Source organism: Camellia sinensis, chromosome 10 (assembly GCF_055761805.1).
Source record: "Camellia sinensis isolate YWXY chromosome 10, ASM5576180v1, whole genome shotgun sequence".
Taxonomy (NCBI): Eukaryota; Viridiplantae; Streptophyta; class Magnoliopsida; order Ericales; family Theaceae; genus Camellia; species Camellia sinensis.
Genome location: NC_138970.1, coordinates 75,092,103 through 75,106,976, shown reverse-complemented (window position 1 = coordinate 75,106,976; position 14,874 = coordinate 75,092,103).

Genomic DNA, 14,874 nt, shown 5'->3' with positions numbered 1-14,874 from the left:
ATATAGCATGGTGCGTTTAGTTAAAAATGTTGGGGTCAACGTGTCTATCATATTCAACTCTGGGTAAACTGTAGAGAGTAATTCATTCAAATATTGACATTTGTGTATTGTTGATGGAAGGTTGATAATTTCTTGAGGATTAGTCCCAATCTAAAAAAAGTGAAATGAATTAAAAAAAAATATGAGTGTAAACACAATTTATTAATTTAAAATAATCTATATAATAAAGAAAAAGATTAAAGTAGTGTCATCTCCATCAAGAAATTTGTAAAAATAACATTTTCATGGTCACCATGATTCAAGTGCATATTCAATCCAAAGTTAAGATATATATATGCTTCCATATAACAGAGTGCTTTAATGATGCATTCACAATTTGCTCATGAACTCCTTTGGGTATAACTGGTAAGATTTGTCGAAAGTCTCCACCAAGAACAACAGTAATACCCCCAAATGGCTTTTCACTATCACGAATATCCCTTAATGTACGATCAACCGCCTCAACACAATATATATGTTGCATAAGAACTTCATCCCAAATTATGAGTTTTGTTTCTCTAAACAACTGAGCTTGTAATGATTGTTTGGTAAACCTACAAAGTGAATTTTCCAAGGCATCTAACGGAATGAAAAATGTTGAATGTGTAGTGCGACCTCCTACCAATAACAATGATGCAATTCTAGATAAAGCCACAATAACAATGATATGCCCAAGGCAGTGACATTTTAATGCAATCGTATTGTACATAAATATTTTCCTTGTTCCAACACCCCTATTCAGAAAGAAAACAGTTCTTTTATTTTGAAAAATTGAAGAAGTAATTGTGTTATAAGCATTCCGCTGTCCATTGTTGAGACAATCAATAGTAATTTGTGGATCTACCTGTTGTGCCTCATTCTGCAGCTGTTGATGTTCGAATATCAATTGATTACCAACTACTGCACTCTAATTTGCAGTAGGTTGTGGCATGAGTGGAAAGTCAATTAAACATTTGCCTGATTCATGAAGCATTTGATTCAAAAGATGGAGACCATAACCTTCAATTTGAGCCTCAATTGGGTTAGAAATGGCAAACAATGTATGAATCTTTTGTGCAAGATCATCACATATATCCATTGAGAATTGATTCCATAATGCACATGGATTTAGTGGAGAGCACTGGGTGAGAATAATACTAATCAATCTCCTCAATTGGTATCCAATTTTCATAACTGCAGCCTCTTTCAAGCATTGTATCCATTCATCATCATCTTCTAAAAGCCCCTTTGCAACACGTGCTAATTTAAATGTATCTTGCACAACATTATCGACCATGCGTAAATACCAAAACGACTTTGGTCCTTTGACAATAGTTAGTAATAAACGCAAATAGAATCTTTCACCACAATTAGGGCTAGCAAAGGACCAAATAAACAAACATGATAAGAGCGCAAAACATTTCATGTTTGTTTATTTGAAAATGGTTTGACCAAATAAACAAACGCAAATATGGACCAGATCGACTTTGGTCCTCTTTCTCTTGATTTCCATCTCTTTTTCGACTTGAGCCAAACAAAATGCTGTGGAAATTCTTGATAAGTGAATGGACATTCATATTCACTAGCAGCGCAATATGCAAAGAAGCCAGTAAGAGTTGACATTTGTTGACCAGCTCTAGATTGAATCGTTTCTAATGACTCTTCTGGGTTAAAAACAACGCAATGCATTGTAGGTAAATGAAGTGCTAATCGTACAACTATTGGCATCTCTGCATGCAAAGGATGACTAAATATTCGTCAAGCAGCTTCTGGAGGTCCAATATACCTTGCATCGAGATATTGTTGAATCTCATTTATCAATCCCAATACCATCGTTGTGCGATCATAACCCTTGTAAATGTACTTATGTATATACTTGACACATCTCATTTCGGCACAAACTTTCACATTTATATGACAATTGAAAAGTTTAGAAAGATATGCATTGTATGGTACGACATCCCTGTTATCAACTTCTTGCCCCCTCACAGTATGTACTTGACCATTATTGCGATGATGATAGATAGGGTATCCATCTTGATCCATAGTTGTTGTTTTTGTGAAAGCTCGAGGGTATCTCTTACTGCATCTACCATTTTCCATACATGATGCTTGCGGATTTTGAGCACCACATGGTCCATGTACCATAAAACATTTGGCAGTTTCAAAAAGCATAGGATTATCTTTTGGGTTTGGAAATTCTGCACAGACCAATTTGTCTACTTGAGCACATGTCCGAATTTTGTCTGGACCCTTAAGAAATAAAAGTGCATGCATATGGGGGAGGCCTCTTTTTTGAAATTCAATTGTAAAAACATGTGCAACTTTATTTCCAAACACTTTATTTGTTTTTATCTCCTTCATCAAACATTTTCTCTTCAACTCAAAAACACGGGCAATTAAATCAGGATGATCAATAAGTTTTTAATGTGGTAATAATGTTGAAGTAATTTCTGGCCAATTAGGATTTGCAGTCATGGTAAGAAAAATATTTGGATGTTGGTTGTATCAGGTGATAGTGTAGACGTGCCCTGAGCTTTGCTTCTACAGTTCGGACTCAAAATGTCACGGTTCTAAATCTAATCCCGCAAAGTGCAATGCGAGACCGATAAATCACCAAAGAGTCCAAATTCGGCAAATCGTTTTGAAAAACTGATTTTTAAGAAAGAAGTGCCAAACATGGACTGCTTTGCCAGATACAGAGTCGCCACCTAAATATTTTATTTTGGGAGGATTTAGGAAACCTTGACTCGTGCCTAACGCCATGTGTTCGTCATCACCAAAGTTGCCTTGGCTCGGGAACTTGGGTACGATTGGGGAAGGTCATTTCATGAGCACCCCCGCTCGCCCGATCGAAGATCGGCCTGTACTAAGCATGATATTTTGTTTTGAAAACATATGCGCTCTTATTCCGGTTATTAGCCTAAAATTACTATGTGATGCGCACAACACACAAATATGGATCGGATCGCCTAAATTGCAGCAAAACATTTCATGTTTGTTTATTTGAAAATGGTTTGATGGTGCTACTCGCAAGTAGGCTAAGACGTGGATTTGCCACCCTCGAGTGGGCTTTAAGAAAACATGATTTTGCCACTCTCAAGTGGGCTTTAAAACACACATTTCGATGAATTGTTCCAATTCAAGTAATCCAACCTTCACCCACATGCATTCAGGCAGTTATATCACATAAGCAAATAGCCTCATGGCAAGCATGCTATCATGGCAACACTTACATACATGCAAAATGCTAAAGTGTAAAAGCTTACCTAGTACTCTGAGCCAAAACAATAGCTAGTTAGTAATCAATGCATGATCCTAGCTATGTTAAGATGCTTAATGCAACACATGCAAAATGTAACTAGAAATAGGCTCGACTAATCTAAAGTGGCATATGAGATGCGACAACTCGATACACGTGTATTCAAGGTGGAATTGAAATACTATGCGGTTAGTATGATGCAAATGAATGGATGCAAACATGCGAGCGTAAGGATGCTAATCAAAATATGACTTAGAACTAACCATTGTAAGCAGTTAAGTAAAAGGGAGAAAGACGTGAGGTTGGAAGACATTCACACACTCACGCACACTTATTACAAAATTCGCCCTCTCGACGGAGGAATCGAAAGAATAATATAAATTACATAATTAACTAACTAACAAGCTAATTAATTATTACACAACACTTAACTAATTAAGCAAATCAATTAAGCTATGAAAACAGTAAAAACAGCCTCGGGAAGAGGGATGCATGCGTGCTCGGACGGTTTCGCTCGGAAATCCATCACCATGCCACATGTTGTCTCTGTTTACACTGTTCTGTACCTCTGAAAACTGCACGAGTCTCAATGATGCTTCCAAACCACTCCCTGAACACTGTGGGATGTCACTGGCCAAAATATAGAAACACCGGCCATGTGAAAATGGTCATCGACCATTTGTAAGGATCTCGACCAAAAATGTTTAGCCGATCGGCATTGAAGATGGCCCGCCGGCCATATCTTCCTGCAGAATGTTGTTTTTGCTGCAACAGAGGATAGACAGAGCATGGCAATGGATTTTCAAGGAAATGTTTGCACAACCACCCTCCTTATCATGTTTAAAACTCAAAGGAGTATGGTTTTCGACTCTCGGGTCACCAATCACGCATTTCAATGCATTATGGCCAAAGGAGCCAAATGTGCATTTTAATGTCAAATGAAATGCACACAAAACACATAAAGGACCCCAACCTCTATCATGGTTTATCAAGAGGCAAGGGATGTAAACATGCAAGCAAAACTAGTGCAACGTGAGCATGTTAATGATCATGCCATACAAGGCTAAAGGTAACAAGCATGCCAAATGCAATGTAACCTAGACAAGCCTGCAAACATGCAAGGCATGTGACAACATTTAAAGATAGGCAAACATGTAACAACATACGATGCAAGCATGCAACAACATGCAAGGGACAATGCATGCAAACATGCAAAACAACTTAACAAAAGGGGCATGCCAAATGTAATACAACTTAAGCATGCAACAGCATGCAATAGGCCAAGTATCTAACAACATGCAAGGTAAGCATGCAACAACATGCAAAGGACAATGCATGCAAACATGCAAAGCAACTTAGCAAAAGGGGCATGCGAAATGCAATACAACTTAAGCATGCAACAACATGCAATAGGCCAAGCATGTAACAACATGCAAGGCAAGCATGCAACAACATGCAAAGGATGGACTTAAATCAATATGAACAACTCTCAAATAGGCCCAAATCAGTGGCCAAAATGCTATGGAAATGAGGACAAAAGCTCATACAAACATGCATGCTAATTGGCCCAAAGACTAAGGCATAAAAGGGTAACTTTTAAGCACACTTAAAAGAGGTGAAAAGCATGCAAATGTGACAACATTACATGCTCTGAAATGATGCTAGGGGGTGATGCCAAATCACATAAACAAATCAAGCATAGCATGCATAAGACTCAAAGCCTAAGGCTTGTGAAGGGACTTGAACCAAAGCTACACAAAACAAGGAGCATATGGAAAACATAACCTAAAACAGTCCTAAATCATGTCAAGATGATCCTAAAACATGCAAGGAATGAAGCCAAAACATGTTAGAACAAAAGACCAAAAGCATGAAGCAAACAAGGCCACAAAAGAGGTGTTACACTATACCTATCAAAGCCAAACATGCCATGACTTAAGCAACCAAAAATAGAGTTATGGCATGTCAAAATGAGCCCCAAAACCCACTTAGATGACATCCTAAATGCCTAAGCATGATGGTATACACAATGATACATTCATGAGGCATAAAACATCAACTCCTTAAAACATTAAAGGAGTGATAAGTGTAAGTTTATGAGCATACTATATGGACTGAAATGACATAGCAAGTGACTCCAAATCACTGAAATGGCCCAAGTAAAGCATGCTAATGACTTGAACACCCAAAGCTAACAAGCTAAAACGTATGGTGGCTATACAAAGCGATGCATATATGGTTAAAACAACTCAAATCAGAGCTTAAGTATGCTATAACAAGGCTAAAAGCTTCATGGAATTGGGCCAAAATCATGCTAAAATGACATGTTACAACATGATGCATGTTAAGGCAAATCAAGGGATTACAAGACAAGTATATGGTGCATGCAAGAGACCACTAAACCAACTTTGGACAGAGGTAAATCATGGTAAAATAACACCAAATACTTGCTAAAATGAAGTTAAAACAAGCTAAGTACACATGCTGCAAACATATGCCATTTATGCTAACATTCATGACAATAAGGAGAGGGGATGACCCTCTGCTATTTAGGACCTCAAAATCACCTCTCCAGAGGTCATACAAAGACAAGAACAATGGCCAAAAGGAATGGCCTAAAACAAGGCCTACGAAGGCCTAAGAGGGAGGAAACAACCCCAAACCTCAAAATGACCTTAAACAAAGTTTTAAAGCAAGAAAAATCAGAACTTTTACCAGTTATAAGTTAAGCTTAAAACAATAAGCAAGAAGGGCTAAAAGCTTAAGCAATAAAGGGGTATCTAAAGCAAGGAACTCACCCTTGTAGAACCTCTTCAAAAAGAAAGCTCCAGCAGGTTTTCTGAGTTCAAACCAACCTAAGAACACTGAAATCAACCTCCTAGCACCTCAGCAACCAAGGATGGTGTTCTAGTGTGTGTTTGTGTACAATAGCAAGATAATACTACACTTTTGGACACAAAACAAGGCTAAACAAAGAAAAATAGATACAATACTATATCTATCCTCTCAAGAACAATTTTTCTAAACCCCTGAGGAGGGAGGAGGGGCTCCCTCTTTATAGAAGTTCAAATTCTAAGGCTTCCAAGAGAAGCTAAGCAAAGGGCAAATCCCTCCATACACGTGTATGGAGGGGGTGAATTGTGGATGCCAGCTGCACCAGCTGGCACAAAATATCTGCATAAAGCAGATGAACAGGGTTCGGCCACCAAAAATGGCCGATCGACCAACATAAGTGCCGACTGACCAAATATAGTGCCGATCGGCCAACACTCTTGGCCGATGGCAAGAACAAGGGACCGATGGCATTATGCCTTGGCCGGTGGGTTGAGAGGATGGCAAATAAGCCACCCTCTTCCCTTAGAAGTAAAAACACAAGTGTTTGGTCCACAACCAAGCACAAAACAGACAAGTTGAGAGATCTTGAGGCAAGGCGCATAGCTGAGACCTCCAAGAACTCAAAACGAACACGAGCATGGATGATCATCGAGTGTTCAAACAATGACGTCTAAGTCTTAAGGACGGTAAAAAATGGGGTGTCTACAGATAGCCATTGATTCTTGAAAGATTTCAAACATATGTCTAGGACTACCAATAAATGAAGATGGCAAAACAAACCTTAGACCAATTTGACTAGGTCACACATAATCTGGATCAATATGTGACAACTCTTGGTAAAGCTCAACCTGAAGTTTCCCTTGATTAAGCTTGTAATATGTCAATCGATTTTGCTCAGTTGTGGCCCAAGCATCTACCAAAAACTCTTGAAATAGTTTCCCACCTCTCAAAATTGTTGAATACTCTGTGGGTCATTCAAACAAACGATAACTATAAAAATCCATTTGAGTAAGTCGATCAGTTGAAGGTCGATCATATTGAACGTTCCACAATTATTAATTTGCATCAACTCATTATTTCCTTAGAAATGTAAGATAATATCTCTCGTTCCACTTACCTCTGTTCCATCACTTGGTATTACAATTGCAATCTCATCTGCAGTTAGTAGGTTATACCGACGTCGATCAGTTATTGAATTGTAATGAAGATGAGCAGATAGATTGTGTCCTGCCGAGTCTAATTGATGTAAAATGGCATGAGCTTGGCGAAATGTAGCTACAAATGCATTCACTTGCAACAAACTATCCTAAATAGTTTTGAGAACATCCCTTCTCAAGTTAGGATTTCTACAATTACGAATTTCTAACACTGAATTAGGGTCATAGATATACAGTTGAGCATAACTCGCATCATGCCCTTGTTGTGGTCGTAGTAATCCTATTTGATGTCGTAATTCCCCATGAATTGTGAATGATTTAGGGCCCCTTTCGCTAAGTACTCTATGATCCAATGTAGCACCAAGACTCGTAAAAGCATTGGTTGCATTGTACAATCGAGTATAACTTCGAAAGGATTTTGATTGATCATTATTCCTATCATACAACGCCTGAAGTGATGGAGGAGGTGTAATAAGTAAAGGTAGCCTAATCTTTCCTTCCAAACAGCAAGTTTCGAATAAGGGATGCTTTATAGATGATTTGGTCACTTTTTCATCTATCCAATGTAAGGTTGAACAATAAGGACATAATACATCCATCTTGCCAAGATAATGGCGACAAGAATCTTTGTGTGCTCGAGCGTCAATTGATGTACTCATAGGCATATCTTCTAATTCATCATCAGTACATAGATCTTCTTGAAGAAATTGATTTATAAGAGTAGACCTATGAATATTTGTGTATAAATAAAATTCTATAAAACAAAATGGTATGAATAAGAGTATGTATTTCAAGATTAGACATAGTAGTTTACCGATTCCTTTGTGGAGCTAAAGATGTGCTTGGCATAGAAAATGAACATGTAGAATGATGGGCAACCATTGTTCGTTTTTGTGCCAAATGAGAATCTTTAGTTATTGTTTTCCATTCCAGGCAAGCGTGATTGCAACGAATTGGTGTTAAAGAAGGTTGTAAGCATTGAAATTCAAAGTACAACTTTTCATTTTTTTCACGCCCTCGTCGTGCACATTGGGCCAATGCAGCTTTTGATATTACATTATCATTTTGTGCCTAAAATGAAAATATTTTGTCATTGGTGCAAAATATGTGAATATTTTGTGCTTAAAATGAAATATCTTCTTGTTTTTTTTTGTTTCTCTTAATTTTGTTTTATATTTTATTTGTTTTATACCTTTAATAGTGTTATTTGTATTTCTTTCTTTCTTCATGCATTTTGGTTTTTATTAAAAAAAATAAAGAAGAAATAAAAATATATCTTATTTAGTTTATCCTTTCATTAGATAGTTTGTCTTTATTCCTTCATTTTTTCCCCTCTATTCGCTTCATATGGTACATTATAAATGCACATGTATCCATGCAAAATAAAAATAAATAAATTTGGAAAACACATATAAATAATAGCAAGTTACAAGAGAATATATTACAATCATTCTACAAAAACAACATAAAGCAACAAATTCACATAGTTTTGCTTCATATTTTTTAAAAGGAATATATACTACTTGACATGCATTTGTCATTCTCTTGTTAGAATGAGCCACCTTTTCTTTTCCCTTAGACATTGGGTTGACCCTTTCTTTTTCTTTTGCTTAACAAATATAAATAAAATATTCAAAAAATTAAAAAAAAATTATATAAATAAAATACATACAATGTTTGACTTGATTTTGTATTTACCATACGAACATGAATAACATTAAGGTCATGCTAATCACGAATGACCACACCAACATTTCTAGATGGGGTTGTAGGAGTAGGCCTACAAAAATGGATTGTGAACAAATTAAAATCTATATAATAAAGTGGTAATAGTAGAGAATATATTTCAAGAATTTAACAGAGTTGTTTACCAATTGGGTGTTAAAGAAGGTTGTCTTAGGTTAATACATTTCTTTGATCTCTCTCATTCTCGTCGCAGGCATTGTCCTAATTAGTATGCAGAACATGGGTTTTGATTTTTTTTCACGTTCTCGCCGTGCATGTTGAGCCAATGTGGTTTTTGATAACACATTATCATTGTGCGCCTAAAATGAGAATTTTATATAACTAGGTGCATAAAATGTGAAGAATATCTCCTCTCTTGCTTTTCTTTTATCATGCATTTGTTGTCAAAAGTTTAACTAACTTTTCTTCTTCGCTCGGTTGAGTTGTTAGTCACATAAAAACCAATGCGTGTATTGATGATATTGAAAAAGGGAGGGAAAAAACAATTTGAAAATACATTATGCACACAAAGTTGCAAACTACAAATTGTAACCTGCAAATTGATTGTTGCCTTTTTCTTCTTTCGTTAAGAACTTATAAGTAAAATAAAAATTTTAAAAACTATTTTATGTAATTAAAAACTTCATTTAATTAATTTTAAAAATCTATTTCAAATTAATGTTCAGACAAATGCATTAACATGTATAAATGCTTACTTTAACATGGTTTAGAAAAATATTTTACAATCAATCAAAACAATTGAATAAATATTTAAAAACAATAACTCATAAAAATGTACATAAAAAAGAGTATATGACACTATGCAATTCTTAAAAAAATCTATATAAAAACAAAAATTTAATAAATATTTGGAAAACAAACTTTTTAAAAATGTTAAGAAACCATACCACGGGATTTGCATGTTTCTTTCCTTTGCCAGAAGGGATAGCCTTTTCTGTCTCCTTTGATATTGTTTTGTGTTTTTCCTTTTCATTTGCTTATAAAAAAATAAGTAGAATCTATTTATAAATAATTTATAAAATGATAAGAATATGCATTCGCATATTAGTTACTTTTAGGCTTACTTCATGAATGCGAATAGTATTAAGGTCACGCTCATCGTGAACAACAACATTAATATTTCTTTGTTGAAGAAATTGAATCTATACATACAAAAACTTTAGAGTGATAAATAAAAATTTGTACAGATAAATAAGAAAAAAAATCATTTCTTTCTTGATATTATCGTTCGATGTTAGTCTTCATCCACTTATAAAATATGAGTTGTTTAAAGCATTTATTAGAAGAAAATTAGATATGATAAGTTTAAAATAAATAAATAAATATGCTTTATTTTAAATAAATAGGCTTTACATTATAAGAGAGGTACTTAAATTTATATGGAGGGGAAGGAAAAAAAAAAAAAAAACTTAGTTGACTGAAAATAGTGATTTGTCCATAACTGTTGTACTTCAACCTGAAAATATTTGGTAATATAATTATGATTGTTGAATGATGTATTTTAACAATCACATTAAAATGAAAAAATTAAAATCAACCCTAGCAACATAAAGGGTATTAAAATGGGAGCACAACAATTGTCCAAATTTGAACTCTTCTCTTCCCTAACTGACTTCAATTTTATAGTCTTGAAATTAAATTTGTGATTATCATTTAGAAAGCCCAAACATAAATTTATGACCAAAAAAAAAAAATGTTTAATCAGCAATTTATACTAACTATCAAGTAAAACTAACCCAACACATTGAAAATACAATGGAACATTCCCAAAAAAAATGGAACAAACAACCCTAAGTTCATAATAAAAAATGAAACAAACAAACAATGGAACAAACTATACGTACTGGAAAAAAACTAAAAAAAACACATTGGTTAAACCATACCTACTGTTTTGAACTGGAGGAAGGGAATAAAATAAATTTATCGTCTATCTTATAATTCAATTAAAAACACAATTGAAACTGGTGATCACTTCAATAATTAATTATCAAGCATTAATAAGTCACTATATCATGATACAAAAAAACTTGATATATGTTATAGACAAATGAGACACTTGGTAATGAAAAAAATAAAAAGAAGCAGAAAAATGTCACAGACAAACCATACCTATATATATATATATATATAATAAACAGCCATCAGCCAAACCATACCTATACATGAATAACTTACAAAGTAAGACCATAATGAGGGGTTCATGGATACCATATCTATATAATATTCATGCACTCAATTAAATTCCTTCAGTTCTTGAAACCAAAGTAATGAAACCCAAGGATCTTAAACCTCAAAAACAGGTTCAAATTGCTTCTTTGGAGTCATTTAGTGACAATTTTTAAAGATGAATTCAAGTTATTAATTAAGAAAATCAACACACATGTTTCAAGTTGTATGCATATGAATAAGTTGATTGGGTCGATTATATGGATTTTTATATATTAAATTCAATATCTGTTCGAAATAAAAATTAAATTCATCAATCTCAACCACAACTGAGTGGTCGAAACTGCCCCCATCGTATTCTGCTGATCGGGTCGGTTCTTCAAGTAATCCGGATTTCTACATTCCCGTTAAAATTATGACGTTTGTAAAACAACAATTAAAAAATATGCTCACCCTAAACAATAATTAATAAAATGAACAGGTACACATTTCAAGTTGTAAGCATTTTCCCAGTAAAACTCTTCTCAATTGTATTTAGGCTCTATTTGAAGATTGCTAACTTAGTTAATTTTCTAATTTTTTTTATATAAAAAAAAATCTATAAAAAAATGATACAATATTTTATAGTGATTTTTAAATTTTTAATTAAAAATTATAATTCAGAAATGGACTTTAAAATTTTATTTTTTACACACCCACCCTAAAGAGTTCATTCACACACCGACCACAAAGAGCTAAAGGGTCGAGTCGACTCAATTTTTTTTCACTCTCATTCAAACCATAATTCCCAAACGGGTTTCAAATCATAATCCGATTAGAAGAGGGTGAGTTTTTATTCATCCGATCTTGTCAACTCAGTTGAGCAATTGATGGTAAAATTGAGCCTTAACTTGATTAAAAAAATGTTACATAATTCATCCAAAAGCACACAACATAAAAGAACCAAAGTAATGAAACCCAAGGATCTCAAACCTCAAAAACAGGTTATAAATGCTTCTTTGGAGTCCTTTGCTGTTCCTAAAATGCAGAAAAATTTGTAAAGCATTATTGCAATAAGAACAATAGAAGAGTAATTCCAATTTCAAGTGTAAACATAACAAATTGGTTAGACCAACTCCCCAAAGCTATTTGAAATGAAAAATGTTACATGAATCATCCCAAAGCACATAACATAGAACAACTAAAGTATTGGGAAGCACTTTTGTCGAAAATAAAAAGAAAATATATGAAGAAAAATAAAAGAAAATTTAGCTCCTCTAGTGAATTAAATGCGAAATAGAATGCTTATTACACAAAGTCATAAAGCAACTTGCAAAAAAATTAATAGTACTAAAAAAAAAAATTCACAATTATGGTTTCTAAGCCTACCCACTATCTGTGAATTAACAATCACAATTTTTACTACTCAAACAATACCTAATTAACATATCCCCTCGGATCACGACACATAATTATTAACTCCACACCTGGGCCAAACAAAAAAAATTGAATAGGAGAAGAAAAAAAAGAAGTGGAAAAATAACAAATAGAAATATACCAAACAGAGAAAACTACATAATCATTCTGTTCTGGAGAGGTTGTTTTCGAATTGGGTAAGAGAGAGAGAGAGTAGTAGAATCTCAAATAAGCTCATCATTTAATTTTTTATTTTTTTAGAGAAACAAAAAAAGAGAGTAGTTTTTGGATATAGAAATTATAGAGACTAAGAAATTGACTACAAAAATATAACGCGCAAACATCTATTCTATTATTAAAACCAATCACAAAAGTGAAACATACAACCAATCACATAGGAACAAATGCAAAATACATGCAAAACACAGTGAACACAGTGAAGATGTTCAGAATTTACCAAATAGAAGAGGGAAGATCACACACACGCAACAACTGCAAGAAACCGTTCCTATGTGTACCATCCAAAACAAAACTACATAATCATTTTGTTTTGGAGAGGTTAATAATTTTTGTGGTGGTTGTTGTTGTTGTTGTTGCGGCAGCTGCTGCGGTGGTAGAGGTGTGCTGGTGTTAGGAGAGGAAGCGAGGCGGAGGAACACTGCAGAGACCATGACATTGGTAGAAGATGGTGAGGAGATAAGGCCGATTGACAAATTATGAGTTTGGCTATCGTTAACATTTTGGTTTTATCATCCATGGACATGCTGCACCACAATTCATCAAAGAATGGACGAATATCTTATGCAGCAGAATGGTAATGTCATAGCGATCTAATATGACCAGAGATGAAAGATTAGGAGAGGCTACTTCCATGAAAAGTTTAAGGATCTCATTCATTAAAAGGTAATGGATATGTGACTAAATGAACATAACATTACTTGTACCACCTAAATTTGGTGTAGCATTGAATAAGCTTAGACTGTGACTTCAGTTTTTCTTTTTAAGTATATAGAGCACTGGGGACCTAAAACAATTATACTTTATTTTAAGAATGCCATCAATAATTTTGTGTTGTTCAGAATAAATGCTTTTAATAAATTATGGTTCCCTTTTGGATTTTTTCCAGGCCTATACGATGGAGTTGAAAGCAGAAGTTGTAAAACTGAAAGAGGAAAACCAAGAATTGCGCAAGAAACAGGTATGTCTTGATATACCCCCTTTTTTTTTTCCGTTTTCTTTGTTAGTGTGTGCACAATGCCACGTGCATGCATGTTGACTGGGCATGTGATTGTATGTATTTTTGTTATTGGGGAAATTACAATTCAGTGGTAGCTTCTGTAATTTTTTTTCTCTCAAACTTGCATTGTATTATATTTCTCCTTTTTTATTCAAGTTTTTTTTTTTTTAAATGCCCATATTAATATTAACCACTCTAATACTGTTTTTAAATTCAACACTTATGTTTTGATCCTTTGTCTAGAATATCTACACATAACATAACATGTGCAATTGAAATTGTTTAGTTGTGAGATGGGTGGTGAGAGTAGAAAGTACTAGGAAATGTCAGCATACAACCAAATACAAAAGAGAACTTACCAAATCCAGTCAACTTTTAGATGAGGACTTTCGGAACTTTTGTATGCGAAATACAGTGAAATTGGTCAGAACTTCTCAATGAAATCAAAACAAATGGAAAATGCAATGAAGATTTCATTACATGACCAACGGGTGAGGCCTCAACCCTAACACACCATGACAATTTTTGGTTTTCTCTAGGCTAATGAATCTGGTGAGGATAAGAAGATAAAATTATGGAAAGAAATCCTCTTATCTTAGCAAAATTAACAACCCACCACCAAGCTTAGATATATACATATATACGATCAATTACATGCCCAAGATGACTATTAAAATAGAGCATATCCAGTTGATAGAGGGCCTGATCACAGTGAGGATCTCAAACCAAAAAATTAGCAGTTCAAACCAAAAACAGGTTTTAAAAAATTAGCAGTTTACCCCAGAAAATTAGCAGTTCAAACCAAAAATAGGTTCTAAAAAGTTAGCTGTTGACAGTCAATTTGCAAGCCAAAAAATTAGCAACCCAGAAATTGTTTGATTAGCAGTTCAAAAAATTTTAAAATGGAATAAGGGACTATTTCGGAAGTTAACAGTCGATTAAGGGTTTTTTTTGGGGTAAACCAATGAAAAACATGCGGGTTTCTCAATGGAACACAAAAACAGAATACAAAAACACCAGATGGAGAGATATAAACTCAGAAAATATCGAAGAAAAAC